This window comes from Centrocercus urophasianus, unplaced genomic scaffold, assembly GCF_019232065.1.
Source record: "Centrocercus urophasianus isolate 14NV4802_14NV808 unplaced genomic scaffold, USGS_Curo_1.0 seq_18, whole genome shotgun sequence".
Lineage (NCBI taxonomy): Eukaryota > Metazoa > Chordata > Aves > Galliformes > Phasianidae > Centrocercus > Centrocercus urophasianus.
In genome coordinates, this window is record NW_024884733.1 from 3,276,644 (window position 1) to 3,287,412 (window position 10,769).

Here is a 10,769-nt window from a genome sequence, read left to right on the forward strand (position 1 = left end):
TTCTGTGATTCTGTGATTCTGTGATTCTGTGATTCTGTGATTCTGTGTGTGACAATAATTCCTCACCCAAATTTGATTCTGCAAGTGAAGTCAAAAGCTGTGGAAAACAAACAACCAAAAGCAGAAAACCTCATCTCAATTAATCAGCATGGTAAGCATTCACTTAAATCAGGAAGCACGGGTACAAATTGGATGCACACACCCCAGGGCATCACATCACCCTGAGTCACCAGTTGCTATGAGAACAGAGCTGCAAATTCTTGAGCTTCAGTGGACCTTCAGCCCAGCTGCACTTGTGTGGTCACCAGAATGGTGGGGATTTTCTTTGCCCCTGTCCCAAATATGAAATAGAGGTGTGCTTATTACATAAATATGACACAGCTGATGTAGCCTGGAGGTCAAATCCTTGATCTCTGAAAAGAAATAGAAGTACAGCTAACATTCTTAGCAGAGTCAAGAGGTTGTCTGAGCAGCAGTGACCTTAGCTCCTCCTGAGGAACTGTCTTACAGCCTGTCCCACCTGGCTGGGCCACCCTTACCCAGCAGTGAATATCGATTGTATCTCAGCTAGTCAAGAGCCATGGAAGGGATTGGAAACGAACCAAGGCCTTGATTCCTAAATGGCTAACAAGAATGCTTTGTCCTGCTTGCTCACATGCACACTTTCTCCCCCAAGGAAAGCTGGTTGCAAGCTGCTGTATTCAGTAACATCTACATTGTCTGCTTAAGTGTTTTTGTCACTTCAAGCTCTTTTCTTTTTCCACTATCAGTGGCACAAGAAAATTTTATTGTCAGGCTGTTAGTTTTGATGACTTTGCAATCTGCCTGACTTGTCGAAGTGAGAGGAAAAAAATGTCCTTGCCTTTGTCAGTCCTGAAAATAGTAAGCATGATTTCTTTATTTGTGAGGTAGGGATGGAAGGGGGCAATAGCACCGAGAGGAGCTGTAGTCAGTGACTGTAGAGAATTGATCCCAGCAGAAGGATAGTAAGAAAGAAGAAAAGTCATCTTTGCACAGGCCCATCTAGGCACACATCCAATTGCTTTAATAGCAGGGTGTTCAGGGGCAGATTTGGCCTGTGTTTCCCTTGTAATACAAGGGGAAATTTAAGTGTATTTTGTCATAAACTTCTACCGTGTCACAGAATCATAGAATGGCTTGGGTTGGAAGAGACCCCAAGGATCATCAAGCTCCAAGCCCCTGCAACAGCCAAGGCCACCAACCTCCAGAAACGTATGTAATTTGTTCTTCCCTTTTCTGGCACAGCTTTAAGAAGGGGTTATCCTTTCCCAATCCTCCCTGGATCAGGAAAGCAGCATCTTGCTCAGCCCAGTCTGTGTCTCCCCAAGCAGTGTGCTGGAGAGGGGCTCTTCCCAAGACAGAGTCTCTCCAGCCCATTGTAATCTCTTTTTGCAACCTATCTTTATGTTCCACTCTGAGATGCAGCAGCACCTACTTCTCCAGCTGCTGTGACAAACCCAGCAGCTTTGGGACATGACCCAGATGTGCCTGGTCAAGGCTGGAGGAGGAGGACGAGGCCCCAGAAAGGTGTGAAAGGGCTTGGGATGGAAAACCCTTAAGAATCTTCCTCCTCTTGTTCTCTGACAGCAGGGAAACTCGTCATCTGACGTGAAAGGAACATCATGTGGGAGCAGCAGGGAGCAGCACTCTATTGAAACCAGCACTGTGACCACCAGCAAGGAAACTACAAGACATTAAAAGAGACTTTGCATCTCTTGGAAAGACATTGAAGGGATCAGGAGCACAAGTGGTTTTCTTCTTCCAACCCAAGCCATTCTATGATGTTTCTATCAAAGGGTTCCCCACAGACCCCACTAATTCACTCCAAGGTGAATTAGGAGGGCAGATGGCTGTGGGCAGTGCCAGAAGCCCATCTTGGGTTCTGCTTGTGCTCATCAGTCTCTCTCCATCCAACAGCTGCTCCTCTGGAAGCAGGCTGAAGCCCTAATGGCCTGTGTGGGCTGGAAGCGAGAAGTGCATTCATAGATGGAGTGCTGAGTTGAGAGCACACACAGGGCTCCTAAAGGATCCTGCTCTGCTGGGAGCAGCCAGGAGCCCCTCTTTTGTTTTCCTTCCAGCTTTCTCTATTGTAACATCCACAAGATTTCAATAAGAGTAATGTCTTACAGGAGTACTGTGTTGCAAGCAGTGCTTACAGAATACCTGTTTAAACAAGAGAACTGTTTGCCTGTATGCCTTATGGGTTTTCAACCTTTGATCCATGATATAAGCATGTTATACAAGTTATACAAGATCGTGTACCATCACAGGAATCTGGGGACAGGGGGAGAGGTTTAAAAAAAAACCACAAATATTTTCACATCAGTGAGGTAAGGGGGTTTCACAGGTCCTTTGCAGTGCATAGTATGAGTACCTGCCTTATCGTTCCATGTTATCTGGGTTTCATATTTGTCCTCTTTTTGTTGTGTTTATAATAAAAAAGGAAGTTGTAAGCATTAACAAGAAGATAACTAAGTTTGTACTTCTTGAAAGTAACAGTAATGATTGCTCTTAACATTTTAATGTGCCTTATGCTATGCTAATGGACCTAAAGCAGCATTTCCATTCCAAAGGCAAATTTGTTGACAGCAGGAAAGGAAACTCAGCTTCTACAGAAGTGTAGAGAGCATACAGGAGATGGTAATGTAGAAAGGTACTGAGCTTTTAGTTCTGTGGCCTTGTCCAAATAGGAAGTAATTACGAAGTAATTAAGTTCTAAAAGTCTGGAAACCATCACGGTTGAAAGAGAGTGGCATTTTAAGAGACATATGCATGTGTTTTAGTGTGTCTTGTCTTTTAAGCTCCTAAGCAATGTTGGTGTCATTTGTTCTTCCTTTCTTTTCTGCTTTTCGTATGCTCTCCACCCTACATTTACCACTGAGCTGGCTTCAGCAGGCAGTGCTAGCCCTGCAGGCAATGCTGCTTCCCCAGAAGCTGAAGCTAAGCAGTGGAAAATGAGCAGGACTGGGTCTTAGTTATCTTCTAAATAAAAGCTCGTGTGGTGAATGATGGTGGTGTGCATTGCTCTGCCCTGTAGCTGGGATTGCTCAAGTTCAGAGAGCACTAATAATACCACCAGACACATGGCTCCCCAAATTCCATGGAGCTGAGTATGTCAGCATCTCCGTGAAGTGGGGTTTATCATCTCCCCTTCAGGGGAAGGGAAGCTGAAGCAGATGGGGAAGCTGTATGCTCAGTCATACAGCCAATGCTTTGGCTGTGCAAAAAGGAGAAGTGTCCAGGTATGTGAGATTGTAACTCTCCAGCAGAATTGCATTGTTCCCACCTGACCATTGTAGCCTGTGGGTAGTTTCTGTGTGTTCATGGGCTGGGAATATCTCAGGACAATCTGTTTTCTTGCTCTGCTTTTTCCCTCTGAGACCCATCCTTACGCTCTTGATAGATCCTCTTAATAGGCTCGTTAAGGAAATGGACCGTTTCTCTCCTAAGCATTTGCCATGCACGAGCCTCAGTTGCCTTCTTTCCAACCCCAGACAAAAGCAAAATACTGCTAACAATACCCCAAAGTGAACAGCTCCCCAAAGGGCCCAGAAATCGTAATGACGAGGTTTGAGAACAACCAACGTGTTCGTAATTCATGCTATGAAACATGGTGGCTTGCAAAGTAAGTTACTTCTGCGTGCTGGAAACAGACCATTGCCTTTCCCCCCAGCCTGCCTGGGTCTTGTGGCAGTGGGTCCATGGCAGTGTCTGGCTGTGAAGGGCAGCAGCCTCCACATTCAGCAGTGGAAAACAATTAACTGCTGCAGTCTGAGCCTGCATTCAGTGACCCAGAAATAAGTTTCATTCAGAATTCCTGTTTAAGGCTTCCATAAAACGTATACACATGTAGTTCTTGCTGTTCTCATTAAGCTGCTCTTTTCAGCAGCTGCTATCTATGTAATGATCCACAGTGGGCCATGCAGGGTGGTTCCAGAAGGCTACAGATGCAACATGACTTAGAAGGATTTTTTGGCCAGTGGATCTATGATGCAGATTCGGTTACTCAAAAGATGTGTAGGGAATGCCAAGCTGGCCTTGAGATAACCTAGTGCTGAAGTAATGGGGCAATACATTAGATAAGTCCATAACTGAAAACGTGGCTTACAGTCAGCTGCCACTAACAAAGCAAGAGTAGCCTGATACGACTGGCTTTGAGCTTTTTAAGATCACTATTAAGTAATTAACCAGTGAGGTGGCTGTAGAGGACATCATTTTAGTTAAGATGGAATTACAGGCTAGCTGGGCGTGCTTTGGAGTTGTTCTGGGCAGGCAGGGTGCAGCCCTTGGCTGCTTCAATTAGAGATCCCTTTGCTGGGGGAGCATCCTTAGAGATGCCCTTATGTCAGTCACTGCTCTGCCCTGCTGCCCCTCAGAGGACACCTCCCTTCAATTCAAAGCCAAAACACAGCTCTGTAGTTGCGCACAGCTCTAGCCCTGCAGCCTCTGTTACCAGCCAACCTCTGAAATAATGCCTGGGCCTCCCTCTCACCACTTGTCTGCAGCTGGCCTTTGGTTTTATTTCTTTATTTGCATGCTTTATTCCCTTATTTAGCTGAGCAGATTTCTTCCGTTGCTCATAAGCAGAGCAGTTGCAGCAGTGTTCCCAGCCCCGCCTCTGCTGGTTTTCCCATGCAGCAGCTGAGCAAATTCCTCATGATATTTGCTGAGCTGGGGTGACACCCACCAGGTGCATTTTGAGTGCAGAGCTGGCCGTGCTGCACTCAACTGTGAGATTGCTGAGCTGTGGATTTGGTCCCAGGTGTTTTTGATGGGGAAAGTAGAAAAGTCCCAAACAAAGACAGCGTTAAGCTATTTTCATGCTTTATTTCTGGCTGCTTTGACTTCAGCCGTGTCTGTGTTCCAGGCATGAGAAGACTTTTTCCTTTCCCTGCAGCACAGCTGAGAAGAGCCCTGCTGCAGAGGCGGTTCTGCAGGACCAACCTCATTTTTGCAGGGTGCGGCCGGAGGAGCAGCTTGCTGCAAGAGGGTTTGTGCTGCCATAAACCAGCAGCTTGCTTGTAGAGCCTGCATGTGGGTGGGCTAGGGGTGCTGCCCAGAGAAGCTCCTTGCTAAGCACAAGCTGGCAGCTCTGCGTTGAGTCTCTTGCACAACCAGGTAGGCATTAAGTGGGAATAAGAGAATAGCACAGCCTGGCTTTGAGTGGCAGCACCACTCACGTTGCCTTGGAAGTCTGTGTAGGTGCTCTCATACCCGGTGTTTTGCACTTTTACTCCAACACAGTGCTGCAGAGCTTGAGAAAGAGCAGAGGGAACCCTGTGGAGATTTATGTAGAACAAGCAGGTGTCAAAATGTTTTCACCCCCTTTTCCTTTTGTATTCTTTTACCCTTTCATTGCTACATGCAAGCACAATATCCATGAGCCTATGCTCTGCACTCCACTTCTCTGACAACTGCCACCCTTTGGTCTTCTTGCTGTTGCTGGCTGGCAGCTGCTCTGTGTGCCTGTGCTGTGTGTTCATCATGGGCTTCTAGTGGAAAGTCACTGTTCTGCTTTGATGATCTGTCCTTACCTGACCCTCTGAAGAGAAACAAAGGCAAGCACATAAATACTCCCTTTTGTGCATGCAGCCCAGCAGACTGAGGTTGTGTACGAGGGCAAGTGTAGCTTTTTACATCCAAGTAAGAGAAGATCAGGTTTTCAGTCCAGATTGAATGTTCATCTTGTTTACATAATTCAGTTGCCCATTTGGAAAAATGAAATATATCTGGGAGTGGCATAGCATTCTTAGGTAGCTGTATTCCGAGCTTTTCAAAATAGGCTCTTGGTCTTTTTGTCATTTGTGATGTAAGTCTATCTCTGGGATGTCTGTGTGCGTGCAGTGTGTGCATTTTGGTGCCTTTGTTCACGTGGAGCTCAGAAGTTTGGTGCTTGGTTAAGTATTTCATAGAATCATGGAAGTGTTTGAGTTGGAAGAGACCTTTAAAGGCCATCTGGTCCCACTGCCTGCACTGAGCAGGGACACCCAAAGCTCCATCAGTGCTCACAGCCCATCCAGCCTGACCTCGATGTCTGCAGGGATGGGGCACCACCACCTCTCTGGGCAGCCTGTGCCACTGCCTCACAGCCCTTATCAAAAAAAACTTCTTCCTTATATCCCATCTAAGTGTCTCGTAATTTATCTCAGGTGTTCTTGAAGCTGAGTAGTGAACAAAGCAAAAGCTTACAGCCATCTGAAATGCCCTGAAATACTCCTGCTGTCCTGAGAATTTGTTTCAGGTATTTTTAACAAGATTGAGCTGATTGCTGGTTTGTGCTGCTGCCTCCTGTACCGCGAGAGCAGCCCCAGCCAGCTGCCTGCATCTGACATCCCACAGTTCAGGAAGGATCCAGAAGGAGTGAAGGAATGCAAACAGTACCGACTGAGACAGCACAGGTCGTGCATTCCTGATAGGAAAATGTGAAATAAGTGAGAATACAAATACAGCATTGCCCAACCAAATGGGTGTTTTGCAATGCTCTGATAACAGCGGGCCAAGAACAGGGAGGTACTGAGGTAGGGTGCTCAGTCATTACCTTGCAGTAACCTTTTTCTTTGGCTGCTGTTTTACTCCATTACAAGAGATGAGAAAGGTGTGATTCAGACCTTGTCTTTCTCAATTTTATAGTCATGAACAGCGATAAGGAAACTGTTATCTATGTATTTTTTTCCCTAAGATGGCTCAATAGACAGAGCATCCCTCTCTATAATGTCAGTACTGTGCAGCACAAGGAATGCTTCACAAAATGTGTCACAAAAATTGCCATATTCTCCAGCTTACTGTGAAGTCCTGCAATGAGTTGTTTCAATAGAAGAAAAAGAGTAGTATCACTTACTGGTAAATCAACTACACTGCTCTTGTTCAACATCATCAGGTTCCTCCCTGCCCAACTCTCCAGTCTGTCCACATCTTGTGGAATGGTAGCACAGCCCTCTAGTTTGTAGGTACTGTAATGGCACTAATACCAGAGCTGTAGGCTAATTGAAATAAATGATTAAATTAGAATGGGACGAACTAAGAGGCAAGAAAAGGATGCTTACACATTTCAGGTCTCTGCTGCCTGAAGAAACGCCCATCACCAAGCAGGGAGTTGCTCCAGCAACGTGAGTAGGAACCTGCTTCCCATCCGTTCAGACCAATTGAGCCCTTCAAGTAAGCTTATTAACAGTCAAATTGAGACAAGTTAATCTTTAAATCATATGTAAATACAGAAGCTTTTCTCATAGTGGTATTTTGAGGCATTAAACGTAGATGCAGATTTTCACAGTGGGAGACTAGATCAGCACAGTTAAGCACTGAAATAGTTCGTCTCCCAAATCATCTTCTGAGAGCAGAATTTGCCTTTTGCTGTGCTGTGCGGCGGTGAATAGGGATTTAGCAGCAAAGCATAATGTGAGGCTCAGCTTAGTGCTGCTGGAAGCCTTTTCTGCCGAGCGGCTCACACTGCCCTGAGCTGCTTCCCTCGGCTGGTCCAGGGGAGCTCTGAGACTGAGCTGCCCTCCTCTGACCCCAGCAAGCAGGGCTCATGGCAAAGGCTTTCTCTATCTGATCCCTCTTACTCATCTTTGGTATGCAAGTACTGTTTGCGGGGCTGTTTTTTTTTTGGATCCTTTGAACTCCAAGTTAATGTTTTCTTTTTTAAGTCCGGCACAGTGGGACACGCTGCTTTCCTGGAAAGAGTCAGTGGTTTGTGGTGTTAAGGTATAATGCATGAAATAATCTCTTTTCAGAGTCCTGAAGCATTCCTCAGTCTAGACTGCCTCTCGCAGCCCAGCTGTCTGACTTCAGCCCTCAGCCACCAAGGTGCTTGGGCTGCTCTGTCCGGTTTGGGCCCATTCAGCTGGCACTGTGTGCCGTTCACCCCTGTAATTTCAGCCTTCATTATTTTTATCTCACCTAGTCGGCAGCCATACTCTTGATGTACTGTTTGTGTTGGCAGTTTACTACTGTCCTGTTCACACATCAAGGTGTCCCACCTTTTCTATTCTGCTCTGTCAGGGCTCTGGGAGGAAAACACGGCCACAGACCTCTGTGGGGCTTTGCTGTGGGGTTCTGCATGGGTAGGAGCACAGCCCCTGCCTAACCATTGCACAGCAGGCATGTTGCTGTGGGTTTGTGCCCAGCCAGCCCTGGTGTTTTGATGGGTAGGGGAAGCTCTACCTTCCCCTCTACCTGTGCTCCTGCCTTCTTCCATTAACCACAATTTCTCCATTAACAGCACTCAGAGAAAACAGCATAATACCAATAATAATGATAATGATCACCTTTATCTTTGCACTTGTCATGGATTTTGCTGTTATTAATCTTCTGCTGGAAGGTAGATAGAGGCTGTTAATTCCTATTTGGAGAGGTTAAGGGTGAATCTGTAGATAGGTATCTACCTTGAGAAATCCAGGTGTGGGTTTTAGAATGGGGAGCCCCAAGCCTTGAAACCCAATCCAAGCCTCTTCATGAGACAGATGTTGCTTTTCAATATGCTACTAGACATTAATTAATGTCTTTTGTTTGCTGATCATTCGCTTTCAATGAAAAGCCAATAGAGTACGGATAAAGATAGCAGTACAGTTGTATATGTATTGTGTGACTGTTGTTTTCATGAAGCCTGGGCTGGCCCTGCTCCTCAGATGGATGTTGTGCTTGATGAAATTGGCTCTGCTTGTGTTGGCTTCCATGCTGTTTGGGTGAAATCCCTGAATGAGGCCGTGCTGAAGTCTTTCCAGAAATCCACTGAAGTGGATAAGTGCAAAGCACTCCTACTACAACTGCTATGCTAATTTTCTCAAAAAATACTTTTTTTTTTTCTTTTCTTTGAAATACCCATTGAAGTGATAAATGCAACAAAATTCCATACAAACACCATTCAGCTCTTGGATTAGCAGCCCCAGGGACATTATACCAGGGACATTACACGTGGTTCGTGTGTGTGCCCTGGGCAGCTGGAGGGACCTGTTTGCATTGGTTTGGCTCTGAGGGCACAGATTGAGAAGACGTGGCTGTGGCCTGGGGCATGTGTGTGGAGTTCTCTGGGCTGTCCCTGCTGGGTCTGCTCCAGCACCCTGCTCATGCAGCTGCCTTGGGTAAGGGTTCTGCTGCCGCTGAACTGGGAGGAGAGGAAAAACAGTTCCCCAAGGAGAAAGGGTGGAACGTGACGCAGGTGACAGAAGTCTGCTGCTTTTCAGGAAATGGTGCCTGAAGCTTGTGCGTTAATTTCTGACTGGTTTCTGCAGGGAAGGCTGCAATGCAAACCAATGTGGTCTACTGAGAGCGCATCTGTAGGCAGCAGCTGTGGTGTTTCGTGTGTTTAGGAGAGGCTGAGAGAGGGGTATGTGAGCATTTTCTGCAGTGTTCCTTGTCATCCATAAGGCAGCACGGACTGCACTTGAAGGCTCCTGTCTCATTCACAGTGAGTTTGATGTTACTGCCTTCCTGTAAGACTGCAGCACACCAGGGAGATGGAACTGGCCTCCTTCATTAGCTGTACTCACAGTAATGCAAAGCTGGCAGCTTCACTGAAGAACCAAACCCTCGACCTTTATCCAGGATGCACCCTGACATGGAGGGGAATGCGTGGCAGCAGCTGGCAAGAGAACCTCAGCCTCAGCAGTTCCATCCCACCAGCCTCTGCCCCCCTTGGAGGACCAGCAATTGCACTCTGCCACGGAATGGCTCTTTTGGCTTTAATCTGTGAAAATGAGTTTAAAGTTTTACCTGTGTTCAAATCCTAAGAATGTGGCGTAGGAAGGAACCTCAAGGATCATCATGTTCCTATTCCCCTGCCACAGACAGGGTCCCCATCCACTAGATCAAGTGCTAGATCAGGCTGCCCAGGCCTCATCCAACCTGGCCTTGAACACTTCCAGGGATCCACAGCTCTGGGCAGCACCTCGCCACCCTTTCAGTGTAAAACTTCCCCTGACATCTCAACTAAATCTCCCCTCCTTTGGTTTCAAATCATTCCTCCTCATCTTATCTCCGTCTAACTGTGTAAAAAGTTGATTCACCTCCTATTTATAATCTCCCTTCAAATATTGAAAGGCTGCAATGAGGTCACCCCGCAGCCTTCTTTTCTCCAGGCTGAACAAGCCCAGCTCCCTCAGTCTGTCTTTCCAGGGAGGTGCTCCAGTCCTTTGACCCTCTTTGTGGCTCTCCTCTGGACCCTCTCCAACAGCTCCCTGTCTTTTTTGTACTGGGCAGACCTGGACACAGTGCTGCCGATGGGGCCTCACAAGAGCAGAGCAGAGGGGGACAATCACCTCCCTGACCCTGCTGGCCACCTCTCTTGTGATGAAGCCCAGGATCCCATTGGCCTTCTGGGCTGCAAGAGCACACTGCTGGCTCACGTTCAGTTTTTCATCTAGCAGGATCCAGTTCTCCATTCTCATTTAGCAGAGGAGGTATGCTCTCTTTGGCCTGTCTCTTCTGACCAGTGTGCCAATAGAACCCCTTCTTGTTTTTGACGTCCCAAGTTCAGTTCCATCTGTAAAGACATGTGCTAAAGCACATCAAGCCCAGATTTTTCCACACGATTTAAGAGAATTATTTTAGGAGAAACACAGGTGCACACACCCACTTCGTTGGAAAAAATAATAGGCCATAGTATTTGACATTTTAAAGAATAGAAATAAAACTTGGAGAAGCAATTGCTGAACCATAGATCGGGCTGAGCCTGACAGCTGCGTTTTTCGGATGGTATTAGGTGTTCTCGAGCTGTGTGTTCAGTGCTCACTGAGTCCAAAATCACCTCT

The 10,769-nt window shown here is 46.7% G+C and overlaps 1 protein-coding gene across 7 annotated transcripts in view; it reads left to right on the forward strand.

Moving 5' to 3' along the window:
* RABGAP1L (RAB GTPase activating protein 1 like) overlaps positions 1-10,769 on the forward strand; it is a 206,524-nt gene that overhangs the window by 157,644 nt on the left and 38,111 nt on the right. The window contains exon 1 of one of the 7 annotated variants that reach the window (XM_042819268.1): positions 5,060-5,139. The exons of the other annotated variants lie outside the window; for them this stretch is intronic. The gene's annotated coding sequence lies outside the window, so the exon portion shown is untranslated. Of the gene's footprint in view, positions 1-5,059; positions 5,140-10,769 lie in introns of those variants that run through there. 7 annotated transcript variants of the gene reach the window in all.